Genomic DNA, 15753 nt, shown 5'->3' on the forward strand with positions numbered 1-15753 from the left:
TCCTGTGATCTTATTTGGCATGAGGGCATTTAGACATGGCTGCAATGTCAGCCACGTCCAAACATCCCTTGCACCAAAATAACGGTGCCAGAATGGCTTTCGTGCCAAAAAGGGCTTGCTGAAATGGGCGCTGCAGTGGAATGGCTGCGCCAAAATGATGGCACCAAAAATGGGTGTACCACTTGGAGCACGCTGATTAACCAAAGTGTGTGGTCCATGGCAAATAATTTAATCTCACTGTGCATTGCCTAAAACATTGTGAGTTCTCAAAGCCTGCAATCCGAAGACCATGCTAGTGGTCTGGAAGCGTTAGAAAAAGCTATAGAATAACAAAACCCTTGAAATTCAAGGAAGAAACTTTAGTTGCAGTGACATTAAGGTGAGAACTTAACGCAACAAAAAACCCTGAAATTCAGCTAAAGCCACCTTAACTTTGCGCCCCCTGTTGCACAGCATATGACCACAATGATGACATCACAGACCACATCACTGATGACATCCCCACTATCAGACCATACTCATGAACTCCTATCTCTAGAGACTTAACTCCTACTTTACTTGCTGGTAGTGGCTACACCCTCAGAGTCTTGGAGGTCATGGAGTAAGATTAGGATGTGTGTGTGCATTTGGCCAACTAAGGCTTAGCAGGGATGACCAAGCTCCAGTAAAGAGCAACCCATGCGGTCAGGCATGTGGATGTGGGCTGAGAGGAGTCAGAAGATGGTGTGAGCACTAGAGACTCACTATGTGTCCAGCATGCCTGAATTTGTCATTGGTATTTGCTGCATTCTGATATCAGAGGTGTTTAAGCAGAGTCTGGTGTAAGTAGGCAGAGAATTTTGTGAACAGCAGGACCGAAGTTTGTCATAGTTCTTGCTGTATTCTGATGTGTGCAGGTAGCCATGCCTGTTGCCAGTGTCCACCGGAGTGGTGGGTGCGTTATACGCACCTATCAGAATTTGGTGGTGATTTGTTGTTTGTGCGCCCGCTTAGATGATTGACTTCTTCTATCGATTCTTGTGGCTGCGATAAACGGTTAGCTGCACTGACAGTCTATGCTCCAACTATTTATAACAAGAGGGGCATTTTGGGTTGTACTTCCAGATTCTTGTAGGTGGATATTTTGACGAGTCTACCTAGATATTGAGCGCTTTCTGAACCTTTTCAGTAGTTACCTTAACCATGGTATGGGCCATCCTATAGTTCATAGAAGCGCAATACCTGCCCAGCGATTCTGGGGCTGGTTCTCTGTGACAACAGTCTGGGCCTGTGTGGGCATGGGAAAGGCACTTGCCTGCACTGCCGTAGTGATGGTAACTGGCTATTGATGGTAGGAGGTGCAAAATGGTGCGAGTACCTGGGAATCTAATGGCATTGTCTGGTAAATTCCTAATATTTATACACAAGCCAAAATTGTTGGCCTTGCCAATGCTTGTTTTTAACAGAACTCCAGTGAAGGGCAAGCATTGTGCTTATAAATCGAGAAGCTGAACGCAGACCAGGTCAAGCCCTTTTTATTACAGTAGCAGCACGTTTACAACTCCAGTGTAGTCATTCACTCTGAGAGGACTGCTTTGAAAAAACACTGGCAGGCACTTCGAATACCAAGTTTGATGGTATGGCTTAATTAAAGTGAGCTTAAAGAGGTGTTTTGGGCAGGGAGGGGCAGGAACTGGGTGGGAATGGCTATAGGGATTAGCATGACCAATGAGATTTGTGCCCCTCCTCATATGCCATTTATCTCTATCTGTACTCTAATGCAATAGTTTCGCCTTATAGAGGGCGCTAAAGTGCCACCTAATAACCAAAACTAAAAAGGGATGATTTCAAAACCACGTTCATCACCCATCGTTCATACCACGGATGGGGCCAATCTTCCTTCAGAAGTACGTTTCATTACTACACTCCTTCCATTACACTTAGATCCAGCAATTCTGCACTAGTGCTAGTTCCCAACTTCAACAAGAAATGGAAAGAAGGATCCTCCTTTTACGTTCTGGACACAAAACTATGGAACTCCCTATCCAAACCTCTCCACCTGGAAGTAAACCACCTGACGTTCAGGAAAAGCTCAAGACTTGGCTTTTCAACCAACCACTTTGAAAGAAATTAATCTATGCTGCGTGATTCCATTCAACCAATAATCTCAGTGAAATCTACAACCAAGAGTCAGTAAACAACAATACCATAACAATCTCGCCCCCCTCTCCACCTCTCAACTAACTCTGCACCACTAAAATCTTGCATTCTTACACTTCGCATTGATTCGGGTCACAATAATCTCAGTGAAATCTACAACCAAGAGCTAGTAAATAACAATACCCTTCTCACCTCTCCACCTCTCAATTAACTCTGCACTACTAAAATCTTGCATCCTTACACTTAACAGATTTAGACCCTATCCATCTTCTTTCAACAACCATTCTGTCGATGTTTCCACTCCACTCTCCGGAACAGCCCGTATGGCTAACCTGCATTGTCAGTACCCACCACAAATATAGAGATTTTCAAATCTGCTTCAAAGGGGCACTCACATAATAAATGTGTATCCTTCCCTTGTTGACTCACACCAGGGCACTGCACACCAAACCTCCTCGATGCCACATCACAACATCATCGCTGATCACAGTCTTGGTTTGGACACCGACTCACCACTGCGGAAGCCTTTGACTTGCTGCTTCTTTGAGCACTGCATCGAACCAACATAACCTAGACTCGAACCACTGGAAGCCATTGCGTCTCTCATTGACTCGAACCAGTCACATCATCATCTCGATCCGATTCGACCTGAACCTGTTGGGCCCTTCAAACAGAAGCAATTTGAACGTCATATAAAACTGTACAACACTACCCTTGGCGGTATCCCGGTGGTAATTGTGCCAGGATACCGCCATCACAATTAGCGTTACTGCTAATCGGTCTGGCACTAATTAGTGCTGGATCCCGATTAGTGGTAAGGCAGTAATTCCCAATTTTTTTGAGAGTCCATAGGACTCTATGGGGATTTTCGGCACCATTACCGCCAGCGGTAATAGCACGGAAAACGGACGAAAAGCTGGATATTTACCTCCAGCTAACAGCTGGACGTAAATCTCCAGATTTCTGCCCAAACTCGGGATTGGGCGGAGCTGTAATGTGGCGGTAATAGTATTACCGCCTCATCTTTGCCACCCCGCCCAACCCCTGATGAAGCCCCTTGTCTCGAAGCTGACTTGCTGCCTGGATCCAACGTGGCTCGCTGTATCATGATCAAAGTTCGACTGCAAGGACTGCACAGAGAAGCCCAGTTCAAAGCGGTAGATCCGCCCACAATGAAGAGCAAAGGACTGTTGAGACACCTGCCCCCTTAGTCTATTTTCTGGGACCCCTGATTACCCTTTGCTCATATACCCAGAGTGCTAGTCTCTAAATCTTCTGAATTCTCTGTGTTGTTGCTACAAAGTTAGGTTTTTGCTAGTGTTTTCTAGATAGTTACTTGCTTTCTTGATTGACATCATCAAGTGCTAACCCTAACGTGCCATTATCCATTGATAGGTTCTGGGTACAATCAGGGCTTTTTGATGGGTAAGAGTGTATCGTCTAACTATCTAATTACATTGCATAGAGTTTGTCAGACTTTTGTAGAATGAGATTGTATTAATGATACAGATGTGTTTGGGAGCTAAAGGGAAGATGAGACAGACAAGTCTCTGAGATTGGGGCTATTCCAAGACTCACTACTGATTAGCCCCTGGCCTGGTGACATCATCAATATTTTTTTGAATCTGAATTATTCCTCCGGTTCAGACTTGTCAGCTCTCACACTGAGCACTTGCCAAACTGTCTTCTTGGCAGTTTCTGGAGTACTAGTAAATTAAGCAAGGTTTTTACTTTCCAGAGTGATCAGCTTTTTATTTCATTATCATTGCTAAATTGCCCGCTTTTTAAGCCGAGGAAAAATACGAGTTGGGCATTTCTTTAATCAGAAATCTATGCGAAAAAGCCATAAATCTGTAGATGAGATTTAAGCACCTTTTGCATTGCTGACAAAGTAATATTATAAAATACTGCATTGATTGCACTGGATATAGTCCCATAGCATAGAACAGTACATCCATCCTCTGTGGGATACCTCCAGGCCTTTTCGCTTGCAAGGGACTTCTGTTCTCTGGCTTGGTGAACACTGTGTGCCTCTCACTGCAGCTTTTTCGAGGGGAGCAAACAGCCCTTTGTAATTCGGGGGAACCTCGAATATCATGTAAAGTACGGATTATATGGTACACAAGCCATGATGCCTGACAACACACACCACCTTTCTACAGCTGTTTACTCAGATATTTTACCCAGAATTAAAGCTCAAGGTGTGTCCAGGTCTATATGAAGACCAACATTTACCAAAATGTTTTTACTACATTGATTGCAAGAGAAAGCTTGGAATAGTTACATCTTTCCGAAGGTGTAGTTAAAGAAAACGTGAGGGAAGCAAGAAATGAGGTAGAGCCAAATCCTACAGACTGAATGATTGAATTAATGGTTGCAGCTATGAATGATTGGTCTAGAGGGGCGCAGCTGTAGTTCCCGCCCTTCTTTGATTGATGGAATTGAAGGCAGTGTGGGAAACTGTCCACAGAACGGGCGATTAGAGATGCTCAAGTTGGCTGTGTAAAAGCTTCTCCTACTGGACAACAAGACCTGATCTCTTCGATATTCCGAAGTCCTTATCGCGCATACACAGCAAAGCAGGTTGTGACAAAATACAGGGTTCTCTTTATAGTGAATTTGTAACACAGCTTCATTGCATATTTTATTTATTTATTTATTGGACATTTGTCACAGAGAGCGGCGCAGAAGACAGATACTTACAGAATATTACCTTTGATGCAGATAGCCTGCCAAGAATGTGTTAATACGCAATTATCTTTTAGTTATTTCTTCAACATTTAAAAGAATCCTCCTTTTTTGGCTTGCTGGCCTCGGCACCCTCATTAAGCAGCTCATTCTATAGGTCTTGCCTGGAGATTAGTCCAGAATTTCATGTAACCATGATGGGTTTGGCCTCTGGATCTTTTTTTTTAATAATCTTTATTTTTAACTGACAGGTACATTACATTTAAATCACATTTCATAAGTAATCCCAAATCACATCTACACCTTTAACATTAATATATGATTGACATAGCTCCTTGAGTACATCGGATTATAATACAGAGTTAACTGAGTCTGTGTCCGAAGTCTCCTGGTTGACTCTTAAATATCTCCTCAGGGGTTCCCAAATGCCCTTCGGTCTGCAAATGACAGAGACCCCTCTGACATAAGTCTCGTCAGTCTCCTGTACGTAGATCAAGTCTTTCAGCCATGCCTGCAGAGTATGGGCTGACTTCGCTTTCCAGGCTTTGAGTATGTTTCTCTTTGCCACTGCCCCTGCCACAAAAAACAATCGCGTGATTTGATTGACACCTTTCCTATGTATCTGAGTAAATACTTCAGCGGAGTGGCTGGTATATGTAAGTGTATTATCTCGCTGATCACTGCGGCCACCTCCTCCCAGAATCGTTTGATCGGGGGACAGACCCAGTAAATATGTATTGAGTTCACCACAGGAGCGTAACACTTGGGGCAGATCTCTGGTTTAGAGGGATCAAACTTGGCAATTTTATTTGGAATAATGTGCAAGTGGTTTAACATTTTAAATTGGATTAGACAAAAGTTAGAACTTATCAAGATGGTCTTAGTATATTGGCAGTATTTCGCCCATCGGTTATCTTCTATTGTTATGTCTAAATCTCGTTTCCACTTTTCCTTCAATTTATTTTTTGCAATTGCACTGCTTTGTACAGTCCAGAGATATTGCCCATGAAGCCGTCTTGTGACATGACTTCCGTTAAAAATTGATGTGTGGGTGGTGCGTCTAGAAAGGATGGACATTTTTTTCTGCATGCCGCCTTCAACCTCTGATACTTCATAGCGGTGACTAGGCCTGCCCCCACCTTTTCCTGGATGTCCAATAATGATACAAATTTCCCATTTGGGTAGAGGTCCGCTAGGCGCAGCTCTTTACCGGGGTCCTATTTGCTCTGCAACATCGTATACAGAGTAGGTTCGAGGTCGGGATAAGGCCAAAGGGGGCTTAGGGGCCAGTATGGGTCTACGCATTCCACCCTGCAGAACCATTTGTCCCAGGCCCGCACAGTAGAGTTCATTGGGTCACCCTCACCTGCGTCTTTCTTGGCTGTAGGCTTATTGGGAGCCTGCAAACTTTTTAGCTTGTATGTGCGCATAGTGTTCAGTTGTATTCGACCAGTATTTTGCAAAATGAGCTTGAGCTGTGTAATAGTATAATTGGAAATTGGGGCCCCTATGCCACCTGTTTCATATCTTTCGCACATTATGGGCTACTGGAGCCTAGCCACCTTACCCCCCCACACGAAATGTGTTGCTAGTTTTTGCAGTGTATTGAAAAATTGCCTCCCATGCCATATTGGTATGTTGATAAAAAGGTATAGTAACTTCGGTACAACCACCATTTTAAGTAGTGCTATCCGCCCATATAGGGATATCGGGAGTTTGTCCCAGATTTTAAGCTCGTGTTCGAGGAGCAATAGGTATGGTCCATAGTTGTTGAAATATAGGGTTTGTCTGTCTGTTGCCAGCATTATACCCAAATAGTGTGCAGAACTAGGTGACCAGCGAAAGTGTGTGGTAGCCTGTGTTTGTAATGTAGTTGGAGCTAGGGGGATGATTTCAGATTTTTTCTGCTCAATCTTATGACCTGAGTATTTTGCAAATTCTGCTATCTCTTGCATCACTGGTGGTAGGTTCTTCTCGGGATCTCTTATGAAGAGCATGGTGTTGTCTGCGTACCAAGAGATAAACTGGGCGGAGCCCCTAATACGGATACCTCTCCATGAATGTTTGTGTCTCAATCTCGCCGCCATGCCATCTAGTGTGAGCGCAAATAAGAGAGGGGATAGAGGACAGTCTTGCCTTGTCCCCCTGCCCAACGTAAAACTCGGTGATAGTGTCTTATTCGTTCTAATTATGGTTATTATATAGTAGTGTAATGTAGTTCATGAATACTGGACCAAAGCCCATTCTATCCATTATGGCGTACATATAGCTCCATGATACAGAGTCAAATGCTTTTTCAGCATCTAAGGCGACTGCAATTGTCTTGGCATCTGGATTTAATTGAGAGGTGATAGCAAAGAATCTGCGGAGATTCAGCGCGGTCGAACGGGTGAGGACAAATCTGTATTGGTCTGGGTGTACTAATTTATTCATGAAGGGCAGTAGGCCATTGGCTATTACTTTAGCATATATCTTAGTGTCCACATTTATCAGGGATAATGGGCGATAGGATGTGGGATCTTGATGGGGTTTTTGCGGTTTGAGAAGCACCGTTATTATCGCTTCTTTCATTGTGTTTGGTAATCCCCCATTTCCTAAGGCTTCTTCCCAGACCTCTAGTAGTCTAGAGGCCAGTTCTGCTTTGAAGGTTTTATATAGGTCTGCTGAGATGCCATCGGATCCGGGGGCTTTGCCAGCCTTTAGGTCTGCTATGGCCTGTTCTATCTCTTTTGTGGATAAAGGGAGGTCCAATTTCTTCCTGTCTGCCATGTCCAGCGTGGGTAATGGAAATGAATCCAGGTATTCCTGAAGTTCTTCTGGAGACACTTGATCCGCATTTGCATATAATTGGGTATAGAAATTCATAAACACATCATTTATCTCCCGTGCCTTGTTGTGCACCACCCTCTGGGTCCACGATGCTCATAATTTGCCTCATCCCTAGCTCGGATTTAATGAGATTGGCTATGGATCTGCTCGCCTAATTTCCTTCTCTGTACCTTCTGGCCTTTATCAGTTGATTTACATAATGGAGTTTGCGGTCAGCCTGTGACCCAAACTTCATCAGGTGTTCTTGTATTTGTTGCAGTTGATCCTTCCTCTGTGTTTGGGACTGCCTGACTTCTAGATCTTTCAGCATTTGTTCAGTTTGGTCCAGTTCTCTCCTTATCTCTCTCAGTGCCCCTTGTGTCTGCGCCATCAGGTATCCCCGTAGCCATACATTAAAGGTTTCCTAGACCGTCTTACTTGATTTTACTGATCCTGTGTTGCGATCAAAGAAGTCTAATATTTCTGTCCTTAATGGCTCTATCAGTGAGTCGTCTTTCAGTAATGCGGGGGGCATTCGCCAGTTCCACGTGGTGTATTCTGCGTCTGGAGGCTGTAGCTCAAGAAGGACTGGAGAGTGATCAGAGAGTGTGTGTGGGAGTATCACACACTCCCTTGTCGCTGACATGAGGTACATGGAGCAGAGCCAGTAGTCTATGCGGGAGCTGGAGCCATGGACCCTCGAGTAAAATGTGTACTCCAGGTCTTGTGGGTGTAACTCTCACCATGCGTCTGCTAGGGGCAGTGTGGCCATAGACTGCAGTATTGTCGTAGCCGACTTGGTCTGGTGTCTACGACCCTCTGATGAATGGTCCGAGTTTGGGTCGAGTATTGTATTTAGATCGCCCTCCCATATAATTCCAGCCTGCCCCACGGGGGTTTTTAATGCTATAATCTTCAGGTAAAAGTCTGGGGTATCCACATTGGGCCCAAATGTGTTAATCAATATTACCTCCTGAGTGTTCATCTTCCCCCACATGATCACATATCTGCTCTCCTCGTCAATTCTTGTCTCTGTCAGCTAAAAGTTAACTCGTTTGTGCACTAGCATTAATACCCCTCTGGCTTGTGAGGAGTAATCTGTGGCAATTTTTATTGGAACCCAACTCCGGGCAAATGTGCCCGTAATCTTCTTAGTGGCATGAATCTCCTGCAACAAAAGGACATCAGTTTAGTGTCTATTAGCATATGCTATTCTTTTCCTCGCTTTTTTTATTAGATGTGCCAGGCCTCTGACATTCCAGGTCAAAAAGCTAACTCCTTGTACTTTTCTGGGTGTGGCCATTCTTTTGTGTAAGTTCTTAATGGTATCATTCTTGGGTATTTGATTGAGGCTTGATTTGGTACTGCACCTGTCAGTCTTTTAAACAAACTCTTAACTCCCCAACTAAACCAACTGTTCCTATTGTTACATTCGTATTCATTGTGGATTTCATATCGTATCATCTCCCCTTTTCCAAAAAAGGCAACAGGCCTGTCTACCTCCCTCCCTCCTTCCCTCACCATCCGTCCATTGGACAGTGTAGCCCCAACTGTGAATTGCAACTTCTGCAACTGTGGGCGGCTCTGTTTGGTTGCTTCTATGTTTGTCCGACCATTCCGCCCATTAGGGTCACCGCGCTTTCTTCTTTGCGGATCAGGATCTGTGTAAGATAAGTCACTTCCCCAAGCACCCTGTATCAGTCAGGTGTTAGCTTCGGCTGGTGGTTCCTTGCTGTTCGGGGGTAGTGGAATATTCTGTTCGATGTATCTCATGGCTTCTTATGGCGTTTCAAAAAAGTGTGTCTTTCCGGCATGCTGAAAGCGAAGCTTTGCAGGGAGCAGCATGGCGTGAGGTATCATTCTTGCTCTGAGTGCACGTTATACTTGATCAAAGGTGCGCCCGGCTGTCTGCACCCCTCTAGAGAAATCGGGGTATATATGGATCCTTGTGGAGTCATTCATCAATGTTCCTTTTACGCTAGATAAGCGAAGGATTGAAGTCTCGATAGTTAAGGAGACGGGCAAATACTGTCCACGGAGTCGCTCCTGGTTTCGGCGGTGGGGCAAGCGACCTGTGGGCCCTCTTAATCAGGAATTGTCGGGAGAATTGTGTGTCCGGGAGTATAGTGCGGATCACTTCCTCCAAATAGATTTCCATTGGGATATTAAGAGGTTTCTCCGCCAGGCCGACCACCCTGATATTATTCCGTTGTGATCTTGATTCTAGGTCGTCACACTTCGATTGCACAAGCCTTAGGCTCTTTTTGATGTCTTCAATATCCTTACCTTGCTTGTTTGAAGTGTCCTCAACATCCTAATTATGGTTTCGGCTTCTGAGACCCTGTTGTTTACATGCTGCAGGTCAGCCTTGATGGAGGAGATGGTGCTGTCACTATCATCTAATCTGATATTTGTTGCTGCAAATCAGGACTGCAGTGCCGCTATAGAGGGGTCTGTCTCATTTCCACTGTTTGCCTGTGTGTTTGCTGTGCTCCCTCTCTCCTTTCCTCCATGGTAATGTTGGAGAAAGCGTCCATGGGGCCTTTCCTGCTCCCTTTGTTGCCCCTGTCAGATATATATATATGAGCACACCGCCTTATACTTCGTCTTAATATTGTCTTTCTGATACTGAAGGGCGGCTCTAGTTGGAATGTTGGGGTTCAGACCCAAGGCACAGCTTTCTGTGTTCTCAGCCTCTGTGCAGAACCGTGACCTTGTGGGTTCTGGGTGTAAGGGTTCACACCCTACATCATGTGCTCCGTTCTCAGACTATGGTTGGCCTGTTCTACAGAACATATACATATTTTTACGTGCATGCCCGCCGTTCCCCTGCAAGCCCACTCCTTCCTGTATTTTCGCTAGCAGGTCAGTCCGGACTTGTAGTCTTTGTGCTCTCCGGAACGGTGTGTCCCCCTCAATACTGTTAGGTATTCTCCATTGGTCCTCTTGGAGTTGTTCTACCCAGCTTTACTTGACCAGGTAGGGGTGTTAGTATTTCACAGGCTCTCGTACTTGTGTGGATCCACAGGTTCCCCGCATGCCCGTGTGCTACGGAAGGTTAGATTGTCAGGCCCCACGGCAGCATGAGCGGTGCAGGTATCAATTAATCCTTGTCAAAGGGTATATGTCTCCATGTGGGCACACTCTCATTGCCTTGGCCAGATGTTTTAAGGACCAAACTCGCCCCCTTTTATATGGGCTCCTCTGCCCCCTCGTCAGCGTATCCCGGGCTCACTTTGTTTTAACTGTGCAGTGCAGTTAAATGATGCAGGTGATACATGCCTGGAGCTGCGTATCCTATTTGTAGGCAGTAGACATCTCCGGACCCCACCGTCTCCCCACATACCTCTGATCCCTCCCAGCATTGCACAGTCTCATAAGGGGCCTCCCTCGACCCTGCGCCACGCACTGCTTACACACAGCCCACACGGCGGGGTGCCAGGGAGGGGGAGCCCACTTCGAATTCCTTATGGAGCCTCCGCTCCTGAATAGCCGCTTCATTAGAGGTCGGGGCTCCACTGCAGCCCGATCTGTATGCTGCTGGTCCGGTCCTGCCCAGCAGCAGTGTTAGCTTTCAGCCTGTATGTCTTCGCGGCTAACAGGGATCCGGTAGTCAGTCCTAATTTTGCCATGTTAGCTCCTCAGGGTTTCACGCTCGGGATTGCGTTGCAGTTGGGGGAGGGGCGGCGCATCCCGTTCTCCCGCCTCACTGGTTTCCCGCAGCTCGCTTCACTGCGGTTATCGACAGAAATGCAGCGCAGTTCTCGACACCTGGGGGTTCCTTCTAACGCTCAGTCACTTCTGCCACCAGATACTGGGTAGCTCTTCTCCTGGGGCTTACCCGATCCGCAGGATTATAAGGAAGGATTTTGTAGTCAGTGCAGCGATGCACTCAGGCGGCCATATTTGTCGGCGTCCAACAGCGCCCCCCTTGGCCTCTGGATCTTAACCTTCACCTCTTAAAAAATGTCACTGTTCAAGTCCCAATCACGCCTGGACAGTTTGGTGTAATTGGGATGCAGGTAGGGCTCTCACATTCGGTCTACACTTCCTATTCTACTTCCCTTCTGTGCTCCACACATTCACCTTTCACACAGTCACCCTGGGCACTGTCACTTCTGATAGCTGGAAGTGCAATCCGAGCATTGCCGGACTGTGGTCTGTTAGTTTACACCTAACAGACAAACCAACTGCCATACTTGAAGGGTATGCTGGATCACACCTCGAGCCCATCACGCAACCACCCACTGACTAAATTCAGTACCTCTTTAAATTACTTCAAACTGCCCTGCTGGGCTACACGTATGATCTCAAGAGTATTATGTGTTAGCCCTTTCCTCGTCAGCATTATGCTTTGATCGCAATTCCCGGCGCCACAGGGATGTAGCCGATGGCAACATACATCTCTATCCTCCATCCCTCTGCAGGCTAAGATCTGGCGATTCGCTGTGTTGGGGAGAGGCACAGAAACCCCCTTTCCAGATACGAGCCTCAGCAATGCATCAACCTCTTCTTTGGTGAGTGGTGCAGTGTAAAGAAACCTTCAACATTGCGTAGCAAAACATCACATAACATAACATTCAATTATTGAATCCCGCGACACATACTACAGTGCTATAAGGGTCAGGGACATGGCCCCTGCAGCTCCCCATCTGAGTATGCTTTGTCAATTGAATGCAAGACACATGCTCATACGTTGAACAGTAACACCTGACCTATTTTTACCTGGAGATGGATTTGGGCTGATCTCTTTGTGTCAGGGGGGACTTCTGCCAAATGTATCCATGCTATGCTTCGGTCTGAATAAATATGTTGCATATGGCTTCCATTGACACCACACCAAATATTATAACTGCACGCAGCGATGTCACTGCACATGAAAGTCATATTCCTCTGCGGGCGCATCACACACCCACCTCCTAACACCACCACTCTGCTTTGTCACCTTACCGAATAAGCGGCGACTCACTGCACCACTGACACCGACACTCTAAACCACCCATGTATGTACAATGGGGAGTTCCTGGCACTTTCACTGTGTGGGTGCAGAATTGGTCTCTAAATATGACTGTTCAATTCAGGTCTCTTTTTGGAGTACTGACATCAGAGACAACTCGAGCTTTGCTATCGTTGTCTATCAGAATCCCCTCTCAGCCTCTCAGGATGATATTTCCCTTTCATTGATTACTGCTCACCTCCAATTCTATATAATAATCGGATCGGCAGGAACACCTGCCCCACTGAGCTGTGTGTTCTGTTTGCATCTGCAATCCTATTCTAGCCTTGGTTGGGTCTACATGTATCAAATGATGGAACTTATTAGGGGAAGTGGGTGGCTTCCCACTTCCTTGAATCACCCAGGGAATCTATTCCATATGATCAGCAAGAACCCCATGGACTGCACACTCGCACTATAGCACTTCTAGGAGTTGGTTGGAGTGCTACATTGGGTTGTGTGTCTATCATTTACCTCATTCAGCAAGGCAATTGGGGGAAGACTAACATGACAAATGTGCTGCGCTCGCTTGGGACACAGCTCCATAGGGCAGTAAGGCCACCTAAAAAGGCACACTATTCCCTCCCCCAGACCATCTTCATGCAGCCAGCAGCAGTCATAGGTGAGAGCATCAGGGCAGAGTGACACAGGAATCAGGTGAGGAGGTGGGATTTAAACCTTTGGGAGGCATGGAAGGGAATGCCTACTCTGCTACTATGAAAGTTGGTAATGTGTACTAACTGATATGATATGATATGTCATTTATAACGCGCCTGTGCACGCGTGTTTCTAGGCGCAACAAGACAAGGAAGGGGATATATTGTGTGGACAAAACAAACGATCTTGGAAGGCCTTGTGTCATTCAGATCGTGCAAGTGCAGGGGGAAGGGAGAGGAAAAGTGCCAGAGGGAAGGAGGGGGAGAGTGCGGTAAGCAAAGCTAAGTAAGTGCTGCGGGGTGGCTGGCTATACATAAGTGTAAGGAGGTAGGGGACTGTAGCATTGCAAATACAGTCCCAAGTGTGTGGTGGGCCCTGAGGCAGTGCATGGGGCAACTGGTCGTAAGGAGCCTGGTGCCTATTAATGTTCAGAGGGTGGGGAGATAACAAAGTGCATCAGCAGTGGAGAGAGAGGGAGAGAAAGCAGAAGTGAAAAGGAAGGTCTTGAGTTGCTACCAGAACCTTAGGTGCTCCTGCTCAAGTTTGAGAGAGGCCAGGAAGCTCTTCCAGAGAGCGGCACCAGCTGAGGAGAGAGATCTACCACTCACTCTCTGCCTGGAGAAGCGTCTGACCCTCCGACATTGGAGGTGGATGAGCAGAGGACTTGAGAAGGAGAGAGCTTAGGAAGAGAGAGTTGGATGTAGTGTGGTCCCCGGCCCCAGAAAACCTGGTGGACAATGCAGAGGGACTTGAACTTGATCCACCGTGAGCCACTGGAGATATTTCTCGGCTGGAGAGATACGATCCCTGGGCTTGAGGCCAAGGTCAAGTCTCGCAGTTCTGTTCTGGATTAGTTGCAGAGGGCGAAGAGTAGAGGGAGGCAGATTTAGAAAGGGCTGTTGCAGTAGTATAGCCTAGAGAGAACCAGGGCTCTAGAGACGGTGAGCATCTGAGGGAAAGTGAGAAAAGGAAGAACACCTCTGAGGCGGTGCAGCTGCTAATGGGCTTTCTTCGAGACATCTGTGATGTGAGGAGAGAAGGGGAGGGTGGAGTTGAAGATGACACCAAGGTTTTTGCCTCACAGGAAGGCGCAGGTGTAGGGCCCAAGGCGGGTAGCTAGAGTGAAAGCAGAAGTAGCGGTCCCAATGAGAAGGTTCTCAGTCTTACTGGCATTCAGGCAGAGATCGTTAGAGGCACACGATTCCTGAATCGCGGATAGACAAACAGGAATGAACGAGAGAGGAGAGGAGGCTGAGGGGAGCCTGAAGAAGAGCTGAGTGTCATCTGCAGAACACTGAAAGTTATAAGAGAAGGTATGGATGAGGTGGGCCAGTGGTGCCTAGTAAAGGTTTAAGGGATAGGGTGAGAGGTTAGAGCCCTGGGGAACCCCATATGTGGAGAGAGAGGTGGTGGAGAGAAAGAACCCCAGTTGAACCTGGGAGGGTCGGTCGGAGAGGATGGAGGTCAATCAGGCTAGGGATGCCAGGTTGTTACAGAGATGATGGTGTGGTTGACCATGTCAAAAGCAGAGGAATGATCAAGGAGGATGAGGACAGAAGGAAGGCTAGAGTCTAGATTTGGGAGCAGGGCTTCACTGGTGTTCAGGAGAGCAGTTTCTGTGTTTCTGGCTGCTGTAAATCCTGACCGATGGTCATGGAGACAACCAACAGATTCAGAATGGAGAGTAAGCTGGCAGCTGGCCAGCTTTTCCAGGAGTTTGGCCTGCAAAGGAGTGATAACGATCAGGCAGTTGTTTGCCTGAGAGGAAGAATTGGCAGAAAGCTTCTTCAGGAAGGGAGTGCTTTTGCGGGGGAGAGAAAGGTTGCAGTGGCAAAAGAATGATTGCAGAAATCGGCCAAGATTGGAGCAAGGGTGTCGATGTGGTCCTTGATGGTTCTGGAGTAGCAGAGGAGCACCTGCTTGGACAATACTTTCATAGATCAGGCTTGTCTAGAAATATTGTCAGCGGTGAACGCGGGGAAAGAGGAGAAAGGATGAGGAGAGGCAGAGGCGGCCAGTGAGGGACCAAGAGAGTTAAAGGAAGAGGAAGAGGAGAGAGAGGATAGGACGTCCTGAGTTTTAGTTGTGAAGTGAGAAGTCAGTGTCGTGGAGAAGGCCTGGGAGGGAACAGGAGAGGTGGAGACTGCAGCAGGATTGACCAGCTCCTTGCAGATTTTGAAAAGTTTGGCTGTGTTGGTAGAGGCTGCCGAGATACAGGCTTGGATGTAGGCTCTCTTCTTGGCGAGGACAGAAAATCTGTATTGCCTTTGGAGTAGGCAGCAGGCCAGTTTGTCACAGGATGCACCTGAAGCCCTCCACTTCCTCTCTGCCACCCTGCTCTTGCGTTTAAGGGTGGCGAGGTCACAGTCATACCAAGAGTTGCACTTGGAGATGGGCTTCAAACAGATCCTCATGACAGGGGCAAGGACATCAAGAGTGTTAGTGATAAAGAGATGCAGGTTAGA

Source organism: Ambystoma mexicanum, chromosome 1p (assembly GCF_040938575.1).
Source record: "Ambystoma mexicanum isolate Mex_15411 chromosome 1p, UKY_AmexF1_1, whole genome shotgun sequence".
Taxonomy (NCBI): domain Eukaryota; kingdom Metazoa; phylum Chordata; class Amphibia; order Caudata; family Ambystomatidae; genus Ambystoma; species Ambystoma mexicanum.